Source organism: Sturnira hondurensis, unplaced genomic scaffold (assembly GCF_014824575.4).
Source record: "Sturnira hondurensis isolate 20B ecotype Veracruz unplaced genomic scaffold, ASM1482457v3 Scaffold0020903, whole genome shotgun sequence".
Taxonomy (NCBI): domain Eukaryota; kingdom Metazoa; phylum Chordata; class Mammalia; order Chiroptera; family Phyllostomidae; genus Sturnira; species Sturnira hondurensis.
This window is the reverse complement of record NW_028093534.1, coordinates 1,990,298-2,002,323: the sequence shown is the minus strand read 5'-3', so window position 1 is coordinate 2,002,323 and position 12,026 is coordinate 1,990,298. Positions and strand designations below refer to the sequence as shown.

At 45.9% G+C, this 12,026-nt stretch overlaps 1 protein-coding gene, 1 long non-coding RNA gene and 1 pseudogene across 7 annotated transcripts in view; 2 read left to right on the top strand and 1 right to left on the bottom strand.

The window, feature by feature from the left end:
• The window catches only part of RACGAP1 (Rac GTPase activating protein 1), a 46,376-nt gene extending 37,679 nt beyond the window's left edge, over positions 1–8,697 (bottom strand). For 2 of the 4 annotated variants that reach the window (XM_037030872.1, XM_037030875.1), the window contains exon 1: positions 3,304–3,423. The gene's annotated coding sequence lies outside the window, so the exon portion shown is untranslated. Of the gene's footprint in view, positions 1–3,009; positions 3,281–3,303; positions 3,424–8,628 lie in introns of those variants that run through there. The other 2 variants (XM_037030874.1, XM_037030873.1) reach the window with 2 other exon arrangements.
• LOC118976403 (ATP synthase membrane subunit DAPIT, mitochondrial-like) lies at positions 5,481–5,787 on the top strand (annotated as a pseudogene).
• LOC118976405 (uncharacterized) lies at positions 7,644–11,813 on the top strand. 3 transcript variants are annotated; one of them, XR_005064267.1, is made up of 3 exons: positions 7,644–8,526; positions 10,430–10,513; positions 11,365–11,813. It is a non-coding gene; the product is annotated as an uncharacterized LOC118976405 (long non-coding RNA). The 3 variants fall into 3 exon arrangements; XR_005064265.1 differs by having other exon boundaries at positions 7,672–8,504; XR_005064266.1 differs by lacking the exon at positions 7,644–8,526 and adding an exon at positions 8,704–8,779.
• The last annotated feature ends 213 nt before the right edge of the window (positions 11,814–12,026 follow it).

Sequence of the window (12,026 nt, the reverse complement as noted above, 5' to 3'; positions counted from 1 at the left end):
CTTGGGTTGATCAAAAATGGCACTAGTAAAGTATAATCTCTTTTCTTTCTTTCTTTTTCAGAGAATTTTTTTAAAGATTTTTTAAAATTTATTTATCTTTAGAGGGGGAGGAGAGAGGAAGAGAAACATCAATGTATGGTTGCCTTTCATACGTCCCCTGCTGGGAGTTGGCCTGCAGGGAACCGACCTGCAACCCAGGCATGTGCCCCGACTGGGAATCGAACCGCGATCCTCTGGTTCACAGGCCTGTGCTCCATTCACTGAGCTATACCAGCCAGGGCTAATCTCTTTTCTTTAGATGCTAGGGGACTATCATCCATTTTTACTAATGTTCTACAGAAGTGACTCTCAGGAATTAAAAAATGTTATAGAAGACAAAAATATCTTTCCTCATCAGTTCTGTGATATCACAGCCAAATGTAACTCAAAAAGTTAAAAATTACTCATGCTATTCAATGTCAATTGAAAACGGTTTTAATTTTCCTGCTGGGTCACATTTTCACCCTCATGAATACTTCTTTATTATTTAGCTCCATAGCCAGGAGATACACTAACGTGAAAGGAAACAAAAACAAAGTCATATTATAGTACATTGCTTTGCATCTGTAAAACAGCTGTCGCTTTTCACCACAGAGACAGCTGCCTTTCAGGGAAGCTGGAATGATCCGTGTGTGGAACCGGGAAATCAGTTTGCAGAGCACTTTAAACAAAAAGGTGCTAGAAAATCTCAGCTGTTATTGATGAGAAGCCCCAGAGGTGGAGAAGTCACTATGTTACAGATTCCCAATATGTGAGTATCCCTAAGGGAGCAATTCTGCATCACTGAGAAAGGGTTTCAGCTTGATGTGATTGCTTTTAGTCCCCAATTTAATTTCAATCATCCAGCCAAGGGACAGACATGTCTGTCCTTCAGAATAACAGACTACTATATCTTAACTGCAGAGTATCCTGGGGGAAGTCTCTAACCTCTTCTTCCTCCCCTACAAACAACATTATTAAGAGACTTATACATCATGTTTTTTAGATGCACCAAGGGTGTTAAATATTGTAAGACACAGCAATGGAAGACTGCCTGGATTTTTCAGGAAGAGCTTTAATGAAAAACATTCTCATAAACATTACTAAATCTGGAGATTCCCAAGAAATCAACAATATAGGTTCTCTGCTGCCAAGGAAAACAGCATTCTTTTATATGAAAGCATTTCAGAACAACTGTCTTCCCCAAATGTCCAGCTTCTGCTTCACCATATCAAAAGCCTCTATACAACTGGCAGGCAGAAGGAATATCTTGAAAACAATGTTCTTATGAGCAAATCAATTGCAGAAAGGTTAAATAGACCGTCCTCAAGCCAACATGAATGAAGACTACAAGAAAGGGACAAGCTGAATTATTTTTTTTTTCAGAAAATTATTACGAGTTCAGTATACCAGGTTCTTCTTTTTCATCTGTGAATTCCCTTTATGAAGTCTTCTATTCTTCAACATCTAGTATATGTCTTACCAATTCATTGAAGCATTCCCTAACCATTTCAGTCCAAAATGATCTCTTCTAGCCCGGACGGGTGTGGCTCATTTGGTGGGGCACCATTCCGCAGAGTGAAAGGTCACTGCTGGTTCTCACTCCCAGTCAGAGCACACACCTGGGTTTCCATCAGTTGGAGGTCAGGTCTGCCAGGCAGCCAACTGAGGTTTTTCTCTCATCTATGTTTCTCTCCCTCTCTCCCTCCCCTTCCCTCTAAAAATAAATCAAATCTTTTCCAAAAAAAATGATCTCTTCTTTATCTACAACATTTACTTAGCAAATACAAAACATTGCCTCATATTATTAATTTTCTATATTCAAAAATTAAATTTTAATAGTGCAACTAATACCTCACCACCCTAAATAACTATACACACCTGCTTACCTAAACTTTGCCCATTATGCACTCATTTATTTCAGAGAATTACAATCAAAGACTGTATTCTGCTTTTTTCCCCCCTATCATGTTTCCATTAAGTTCCAAAAAGTTGATGAAGTTGTTTAACCTCTTCTGTGGACATTTAGGGAATTTCCAGTTTTTCAGTTACATCTGCCTAGAACCTTTTGCATGGTTACTCACACACCTCCTTTAGACCTCATTTCTCAGTGAGGTCTTTCCTAGCAACCCTATTTCAAATGAACTGCAGGCTTCCCCAAGCCCCCAACCCCTCTCTGCTTTATTTTGCTCCAAAGCACTTACTCCATCTGACATACTTACATATTAGCTTATTTATTTTGTTTATTGTCTGTCTCCCCAATAGTTTAAGTTCCAAGAAGGCAAAGATTTTTGTGAGTTCTGTTCAGTGCCCAGAACAGTGCTGGACACTCAGCAAATAATTAATACATAAATATTCACTGAATGAACTGAACATCACTGTAGACATTGTTTTTCTTCAGGTGACAGTGTTCCTTATATATCCAAGGCTGGGATTACTCTTTCAGGGTATAAAAACTAAAAACCTCTTATAGCCCTTGATAAGTATTGCCAAAATATTTTCTAAAAGGTCTGTACTAAGGTACAGTGCTCTTAACAGTGTATAGGCCTATTAGATTCACCGTAGTCATCTGTTTAAGTTCTATCACCCCCCAAATTACAAGCTCCTTTAAAACCAAAGACGACTGTCTTGTACTTAACATTTTGCACTTAATAAATACTTGTTCAATGATTAAGCTATAGGAAAGGCGCCTTCTCATTACAGAGAATGATGACAATTCTTCAAAAAAAAAAAAAGACTTATCTTCCCACCCACCCCACGTACCGCCTACGAATGAAATCACGTGAAAGTGTAAAAGTAAGGCCTCGTTGTTACCTAGGATAAGAAGTAGGATGGGAACGGCAAGATGTCATTGCCTCTGTCAGCCCAGCTAGGCACACACCGCACACAGGGAAGAGGAACTCCACTTTCAGCTGCTGCGGCCTCTCAAACACCAGGGTCTTTCCTGAGAAAAATCCCTGTTCTTCCGAAAAGGATGGGGGTGGCCCTTACCTAGGTTGTTTGGGGTGGCCCCCGCCCTGTTCGAGCCACCACCTCAAAAAGACGTCTTGTCTTGACTTTCTACAAAACACGGCGCCAAGGAAGAAACCCCCAACCCTCGACACCACCCATTCAGACCGCTCCGGCTCCGGACCCGGCCGAAGTCCCAGTGAAGGGGCCGCTTTCTCCGCGACACCAGCGACGGCCACGGCTCACCGCTTCCAACGCTCTCCCACAAATACAGCGCGAAAGGAACGTCTTCTCGCAACCCCCAGGGCCCACTTATTCGGGGCCGCCGAACCCCACCTGGTAGCCTTCCGCTTCCCTTCGCGCCGCCAACGGCAGAGCAGCACTGGGCCGCCAGCTCTAGTTTGAAATCCGGCACCAACCAATCACAGAGAAATTTATTCCTCCCGCGCTGTCCCTCTGCCCTGCATCATCAGGCCCGAGGAGGAGGGGCTGGGACAAAACAAAGCATGCGCATTCTCAACAGCGAAGCCAACGGCGGCCATTTTTACTAAGGTCAACAGTTTGGTTTTCTTCCCCCGCCACGAACCCTTTCCAGACTTAGTCACCATGTTGACTAAGGGCAAGTGATAGTTCTTGAGAACAAATTTTCTTAGTCTCACTGTTTCTCCCAGACAGAGACAGAGGGCTCTTAGAAAGTATCAATTTAGTATCAGGTCTCGCTGTCGAATAGAGAGAAATCTGGAAGGAGATAAAGTAGTATTTAGAAACCATACCTACTGAGCTATATTCAGTCTTCATTCATTGATGCATTCATCCAGGTTTTAATTTGACACGGCATTTATTATTTTTTTCTAAAGATTTTATTCATTTATTTTTAGAGGGGAAGGGAAAGAGAGGGAGAGAAATATCAATGTATGGTTGCCTCTCACGTGTCCCTCACTGGGAACTGGCCTGCAACTCAGGCATGTGCCCTGACTGGGAATCGAACCTCGATCGTCTGGTTCACATGCCCGTGCTCAGTCCACTGAGCTACACCAGCCAGGGCTGACACAGCATTTATTAAGGGCACCAAATTTATAATGAGCACTCTACTAGAAATCAGAATAATAAAGATGATATGATCTCTGCTTTCCAGTAGCTATGAATGGAGGAAACAGCTTGGGTAAACAAAAGTAAATACAAATTGAAAGTCCTATAATACCATTTAGTAAACGTTCATTTAGAACTTGGCATTGTGCTGGTATGGGACTTTCATTATTTTCTCCCAAGACCAACGGTGAGAAATATATTTTACATTACAACCAGCTATCACAGAACTCTGCTTACCCTTATTACATGTACCCTGAACTTTTCTATTCTCTTTTTCCCGCCCATCCTAGTTGTCCCCACTTCATTGAATTTATTAGTCAATAATGATTACCTACCCACAGTAGGTATAGCTGGCTATAGCTCAGAAGAAATAGTGTGCTTTAAGGGAAAGATCACAGGTTTTAAAAGCAGAAAGCTTGATTCCATTTAAACAATTACTGATAGAGCACTTTTGTGTAGCAGCAGACCACCAAACTGTCTGCATTTTCACCTTTTTCCCCTTCTGTACGTCCCTTTCTGCAACTTTAAAATAGAAATAATATTACCATCCCTATTTCACAGGTTTATTTCCAGATAAAATAAGAGATTGTATAGAACACAAAGTTTATACTTTGTAAGGTGTAATACAGATTGTTATTATTATTGTTAGGAAAGAGATGAAGAAAAGGAAATATTAACTATACATACAACATATTATCCCATTTAAACCTCTGACAACCCTCTGAGGTCAGGAGCACCAGCCTGCCGACTGCATTAGCCTGTCTCTAAGACATCTATAGCAGTACAATGAAGTGAGACTAGGACAGAATTGTGTAAAGTGCTTTAGAAACAGACAAGGAAGCATTTAATCCTCTCTTGGGAGTGGGAGTGTTGGACAAGCCTGAAGAGACTTACTTGATATCTGAGCTGGGTCTTAATGTGTGAATAGAAATTTACCAGACAGAAAGGGGTGGCAAATTCCTGACAACAGGAAGATCATGTGACCTCTCAGGAATGAGTCACGGGTATATTTAATAAATACACAAGCAAATAATTTCCGAAGGTTTAGGGCTGTGAAGGAACATTTACTTCCACATGCAGGTGACATTGTGGGCTCAGTGAGTGTGATGCCTCTTAGGCAGCTTTGGCCTGAGGAGGGGAAGGAGAAGCTAGAAAATATGTTGGAAACAGACTAGGAAGGGATTGGACTTCACCCTGTAATAAGCACAATGACAAGACAAAGGGGTTTGGATTGACTGTGACTAGGTCTGCATTTCTCACAGATCATATGCTCAGTATGGAGGATGGTCTAGAGACTGAAAAACCTAAGGGTAGAAAGACCCTTGCTTAGATACGGAGGTAACCCAAATGCCCGCCGACAGTTGAATGGATTAAAAAGTTGTGGTGCACGGCAGGCTGAGGAGGAGCTGTGTGTGCTAAAGGGCACAGCCGGCAGAATGTGTGCTTTCTGCAAGACTGAAATCATGGAAGCTCCAGAAACTGATGCCCAATTCCATTTTACTGGTATCAAAAAATATTCCACTATTATACTCTCACAGGAAGAATGAAGTGTAATCTGGGCATATATGGAGACATTGCTTTGTTGGTTTCACACTGAAAGTTAAGCTCTAAAAAACACCAGCTTTGAAAGCAACATAAAGGATTTTAAATTGTACATCATCTGTTAATTCCCATGCCTGGAGAAGCTAATGTCAACTCACCATGTGATATTCAATTTGTACAATAAGTTATGAACCTGGAAAAAAAGTTTTGGTACATGTATACAACGGGATATTATTTGGCCATTAAAAAAAAGAATGAAATCTTACCATTTGCAACAGCATGAATGGATCCTAGGGAACATTATGCTAAGTGAAATAAGTCAGACAGAGGAAGACAAATAGCATATGATTTCACTTACATGTGCAATCTAAAGAACAAAATAAATGAACAAACAAAATAGAAGCAGACTCACTGATACAGAGAACAGACTGATGGATGCCAGAGGGGAGGGAGGGTTGGAGGACTGGGTAAAAAATGTGAAAAGATGAAGAAGCACAAATTGGGCCCTGGCTGGGTGGCTCAGTTGGTTAGAGCATCATCCTGATATACCAAGGTTGTGGGTCAAATCCCCATACAAGAATCAACCAATGAATGCATAAATAAGCAGAAAACAAATCAATGTTTCTCCCATTCTCTCTCTTTCTCCCTCTATAAACTCAATACATTTTTAAAAAATTTAATAAAAAGAAGCACAAAATGGTAGTTACAAAATAGTCACAGGGATGTAAAGTACAGCATAGGGAATACAGCCAATAATATTGCAATAACCGCGTACAGTGCCATGTGAGGACTGGAAATATGGGGGGGGCACCTTGTAAACTATGTGATTGTCCAACCACCCTACTAGACACCTAAAACTGTGGTCGGCAGTTAGATGTGAGCAGAGCAAGGACACTGGGCCAGGTACAGAAAGTCACCAGTACAGAAAGTCCCAGGTGCCTAGCAACATGCAAAACTGGGAAAACAAGGACCTCATTCCCAAGGTAACCTTTCCTCCCATAGCACATCGCTGATCATGCAGTTTAGACGCCCTGATCGTCCCTCCCCTGGCATGTCGCTAGTCATGCGGTAGACCCCTTAGAGGGGGAACAAGGGACTGGAGAGTGGCCTCTTGCAACTGTCATGTGGGCCCTTGCATGGCCACTCCCTTAAGCGTTAACCCTTAGGGATAACATCTAGGCCTTGGTTGTGTTTCTGCTCCAGGCCCAGAAAAGCAGCAGAAACAAACAAGGGACACTAGACAGTTACTCTGACCTCAGGTCCAGCTGCACTAACTAATGACCCCCTGCCCTGGAGCCAACCAATTGGTCTTTTCTGGACCACGAAAGGACACACCTGGCAGCTGATGAATAGTCGACTGAGACCCTCACCTGGGACCTCCCCTAAAATCTTCACCCTTAGAAGCCCTTAAAATGGAGGACCCAGCTTGAGCTCTCCCTCTCCGGAGCAAGCCTGCCCTTTCCTACCCCCTCTCCTTGCCCCCTTTCTCTCCTTCTCCTCAGCTCCAAGGGCCTTTCTTTTGCCGCTATAACTTGATTCCTGAGCCCATTTCTTCCACAGCTCACTTCTTTTACCTCTGTGACTTTCTGAATACACTTTTGCTTGTGTTTGAGTCTTGGCTCTCTACATTTTTGTCTTAGCCAGAACTCAGGTACTGAGTTGGCTGAACCGAGGTCCGGTCTGACCCCACAGGTCTAACACTCAATGTCATTCTTGCCACCAACAAGCCTATTACAAAACCATGTGGAATGTAAATTGTAACTGAAAAATAAAATTTAAATTAAAAAAATGAAAGTTTTTTTCTTATCATTAGGGAGAGAGGATGAAAGCTGAATTAGGCCAGTGGCAGTAGGGATGGAAAGGAGGGGACCGATGGGATAATCAGTCATGGAATTAAATGGACTTATTAAGTGATTGGACCTGGGGGTGAGGGAGAGAAGGGGCTGTAAAATGACTCAGCTTTCTCCCTCTCTCACTCTATTACTGAGTGCAACTGCTAAGTATTTCTTCAACGTGCTTACTTTTCTCCTTCCTAGTGGCACTACCCTTGTCCAGTTTAGCAGTCCCAAACCACCAAGAAAGCTGTTTACTTCCCATTTTCATTCACACCCTGAGTGATCTTTTTTAAAGATGCAATTCTAATCATGACTTTCTCTTGCTTAAAACCATTAATGACTTCAACTCCCTCTTCAATAAAGACCAAAATGCTTAACTGCCATCCCCTAACCAGACCCTTGCACCTGGAGCTGCACCACTTCCTGGAGCTGCACTTCCTGACCCTCTGGCATTTGCAGGTCTGGATCCTGCTAGCTCTTCACCTGGTTGAATTCTACTCAGCCTCCTAGGTAGCTGAAGTGTTTTCTGCCTTCGGCGGGGAGTTCTCTGAGGCCTGCGGCCATGCCTTTGCGATAGGCTCTCCCAGCAAACTGTTCTCCCTCCTCATATGTTGTCTTCCTGGTTCTTCCAGTTACCAGTCGTATGGCCTTTCAAAAGTCATCTGTGCCTTTACTCACTCGCTTATCAGCGGAAGTCCTAATAATACCTATTTCACAGAGTTGTTGAAAGGAAGAAATGAGATATCTACATAAAGAATTTAGCAAAGTTCCGAGCACACAGTAAATGCTCAGTAAACATTCTTGCTTTTCTTTGTTGAACTATAAACTTCCAAAAAAGAAGAGTGTGCGCCTTTTATTTACTGCTTATTTATTCTGCCACAAACAGCCATTAGAGTAAGCGGAAGAGAGGTCAATGGTATGGCGGTGGCGCTCCACCCCACCTCCCAATCCCTGCGTCCCACGTGACGAGTAGGGGGTTGGAAACACTGTTCACCCTACATCTCCCTCCAACCAAAGCGCCACCGAACCCCTCCCATTTCACTCAGCCCCCTTCCCTACTGCACCAGCCTGGTAAGAAACGGGTACAGAAAAGGTAAGGGTTGGGGCGGGGGTGGGGTACCGGAGTGTCTAACCCCCTCCTTCCAAAGTATGAACGTGTAGTTCTTTCGGTGGAGAGGCATTCTTGGGGCTGCACCTGTAACGGGAAAAGCACGAGATGTGCTGCCAGAAACCACAGATTCGATTCTCCGTTCCGCCACTTATCGGAGGCGCGCTCCTGGCCTGGTGATTTAATCTCCCGCGTCTGGAGAGCCAGGCTCGCCGGGCGGTTCTGTGGCGCCAGCGAGGTAATGGCTGTAAAAGGGCTTCTCTCTGCTGGAACGCGCCGTCGGAGGGGACGGTAATCACGTCACCAGCCGCCCCTCTGCCCGCGCGCGGGGAGGGCCACCCGCGACCCGGCTCCTGCCGCCCGCCCGCCCGCGGGTGCCACCGCCTCGCGCCGCCAGCCGCTAATGGGATTTATGCTAATAGGGGGACGCGGGCGACCGCCGGAGCGCGCCGCGCCCGCCGCCCCCGCGCCAGGGGCCCGCCGCCCGCCCGGCAGTCGCCGCAGGTCCGCGGTCCGTCCCTGGGAAGCGGGGAAGGCCGGGCGGGGCGGGGCGGGGCGGGGCGGGGGGAGATGCCGGACTGCGACCCGGGCTGCGGTCCGTCTGGTCGCCGCCCAAGGTTTCTCTTCATTCCCACCCCCTACCCCCGGCACTCGCTCCTTGGTTTTTGCCTCCCGGGCCCTTCGCGTTTGTCTCCATCTCCAGTGACCTCACTCCCTACCTCCATTCGAGAACCACTGTCTCCTCGGTCAATCCAACCAAGACGTTTCGACCACTTCTGCGTTCCAGGCTGAGCTGGAAGGGCGCGGTGTGGGGACAAACCGCAGTTTCTGGGGGTTGAGAGAGAGAGCCCGCTTCCGCCTTGGAATCTGGACCGTCTACCTGGAAGAAGAGGCGTTTGAGCTTAGCTTTGAAGGATGGGAAGGCTCCCAATGGGGAGGAGAGTGGGGAGTGAAGTAGTCAGTAAATAGAAAGGACAAAATCCAGAGCGGCTGAAGTGCAGGATCCTGATTAGAGGGAAGGGAGAAGACTGGAAGGAATTTTGAGGCCATAGTGTGTCAAACCTTGAATACGAACCCAAATAAGTTTAATTCTCGGGGCACTAGTGAACCATTGGAGGTTTTTGAGCAAAATGGCCGGCCTGTACATCTTACTTCTCTAAGAGAAGTAAGAAAGCTTAGTGGTCAAGTGCACAGGCTTTGAAGTTCTATGGGCCCTGGTTCAAGGTCTACTCCCATCACTTATGACCTGTGTGATGGGCACCTTGGCTTCTCTGTGCCCTCATGCCCCTATCTGTTAAATGCGGGTGGTGATTACAGTGTGAAGGGCTGTCGGGGAGATGAAATGGGACAAGTCCTCCGTAAGTAGTAGTAGTTATTTTGTGTCTGCCTGTCTGTTCCTTTCCGCTCTTCTGATGATCCTTTTCCCTCCCTCCCCCAAAACAAAAACACCCCAAATCCGTGGTTTCCCCACTTCATGCCTAGGAATCACCCTCTCACAATGAGTAAAGTGTTGAAACCAGTCAGGCTCTGACAGAACAAAGTCCCCCTCAGAAACACACCTGTGCCTCTCCCAGCTGCCCAGGCTCTGAGGAGCCTTGCTTGAGGGAGGGGGTGTAGTTACGGAGAGACGAACTCCTCTCCACCAGACTCCAGCCTCATTAAAAAGAGGCCACAGCTCATCCATCCCCACCTCCTCCCATCTCTGTCAACATGCCTGGCCTTCAGGAGGTTCCGGCCCAATGCCAGCAGTTCTCAAACATCGGGGTGCACCAGAATACCCTAAGGGCTCTTATTAAAGCACAGATTGGCATGCCCCACTGATTTAAAGTTTCTGATTCAGTAGGTCTTTGGTGGGGCTTGAGAATTTGCGTGTCTAACACATTTCCAGGTGATGCTGATGCTACTGATCTGGGAACCACACTGGAGACCCCCACTGTTCTATAATAGCTATTGAAAGGCTGCATCCAAGAAGGTAACATTCTTGTCAACCCCTCAAGCCCTGCTGCGCATGTGCATCCAAAAAATGTGAATCCAAAGCTTACACTCATGAAGAGTAAGACTCAGGGACTTTCTAAAAACTTCCCAGGTGATTCTGAGGTGCAGACAGGTTTGGGACCCATTAGCCTCCTATTGCCTCCACTCTCCCCTGCATACTCCTGTGTTCCCTCCTCATTGCGCCCACCTCGGCTAACCCTGCTCCAAGCAAGCGCCACTGCCTGCCTGCATTTTACTCAGTGGATGCATGGCTACTCTGGGTTCAAGGTGGCTGGGACTATAGAGAGAGAGTAGGAGAGGAGGGAGAGGAAAGTTGCTAATTCTTTAAGAAAAGACCAGAGGTGTATGTAAATTGTAACAAGTAACACTTCCCTTCCTCCTAAAAGTTAAGTCAAGAGCCAGTTCTCAGAGGAGTCAGATCTGGGGTCAAATGTGGGCTCTCCCCTACTGTGTTCAACTTCTGTTCCCGCCAGTGTTAAATGAGAGTAATGAAACCTACTTCACAGATCTGATTTTAGGATTTAAAATGAGATTATGGATGCAGAGGTCCCTTCCCCAATTACTTTGCAGTTTACCCAGAACTTCCATACACATTTCTTGAGATTCTCCCAACTGTCCTGTGGGGTAGAAAGGCATCATTCCCACAGAGAGGGGAATGTTGACTTCTAGTTCCCTCCATATTACGGAGGAGAAGGCCGAGCCTCAGAGAAGTTAAATGACTTGCCTAGAGCCTGTACAATCTGGGTATGGTGTGTGTGCGTTGGGGGGTGGTGGATAGGGCTTGAAGCAGAGCTGGTTACTCATCCCTGTTTGTTCTTTTGCCCTTAGGTCCCTTTTGCAGCTCCTCTAGGTGTCATTTACCCAAATCTGAATGAGAAGAAGACAGGATGGGAGCTCTCCGCACCTCTCAGAGACGGTCCTGTTCTCCTTCCCCCAGCGCTCAGCCTGCAACTCCCGTTTAGGCCCCTGTAGGGTTGATGGTGGTCCCTGTGGCAAGTATCCACCTAGATTCAAATTCTGGTGCAACCCCCTCGCTAGCTTTGTGCATTCAAACCAATCTCTTCCTTTTCCCAGGCCTGTATCCTCATCTGTGTCGTGAGGAGTGGTTCGAATGTGTTGTTCCCAAAGTGCAGCAGCCTTGAAGTGATCACAGGAGATTCAGGCCCTGGCTCTGTAGAAACTATACGTAATCCATCTGTGTGGAACAGATTGACTACATGTAACTGTGATTGCCGGGGGATGAATAAAATACCAGTGAATTTTAATGATGTGATCTAGAATGCAGTCGTTATGGGTTTCCTCAATCAACAGCTATCAAAAAAAAATCTTTGGAACTGAGAAGTTTGGAAATGTTTGTTGGAAATGTCCTCTGAGGCCTTTTACAGCTGCTATCTCATACAGCTGCCCCGGAGCCGGGGTGTTAGGCCACCAGGGGGCGCTGCAGCCCTGTGCAATGTGGAAACTGAGTCCCTTGGGCAAGAAGGCTGCTT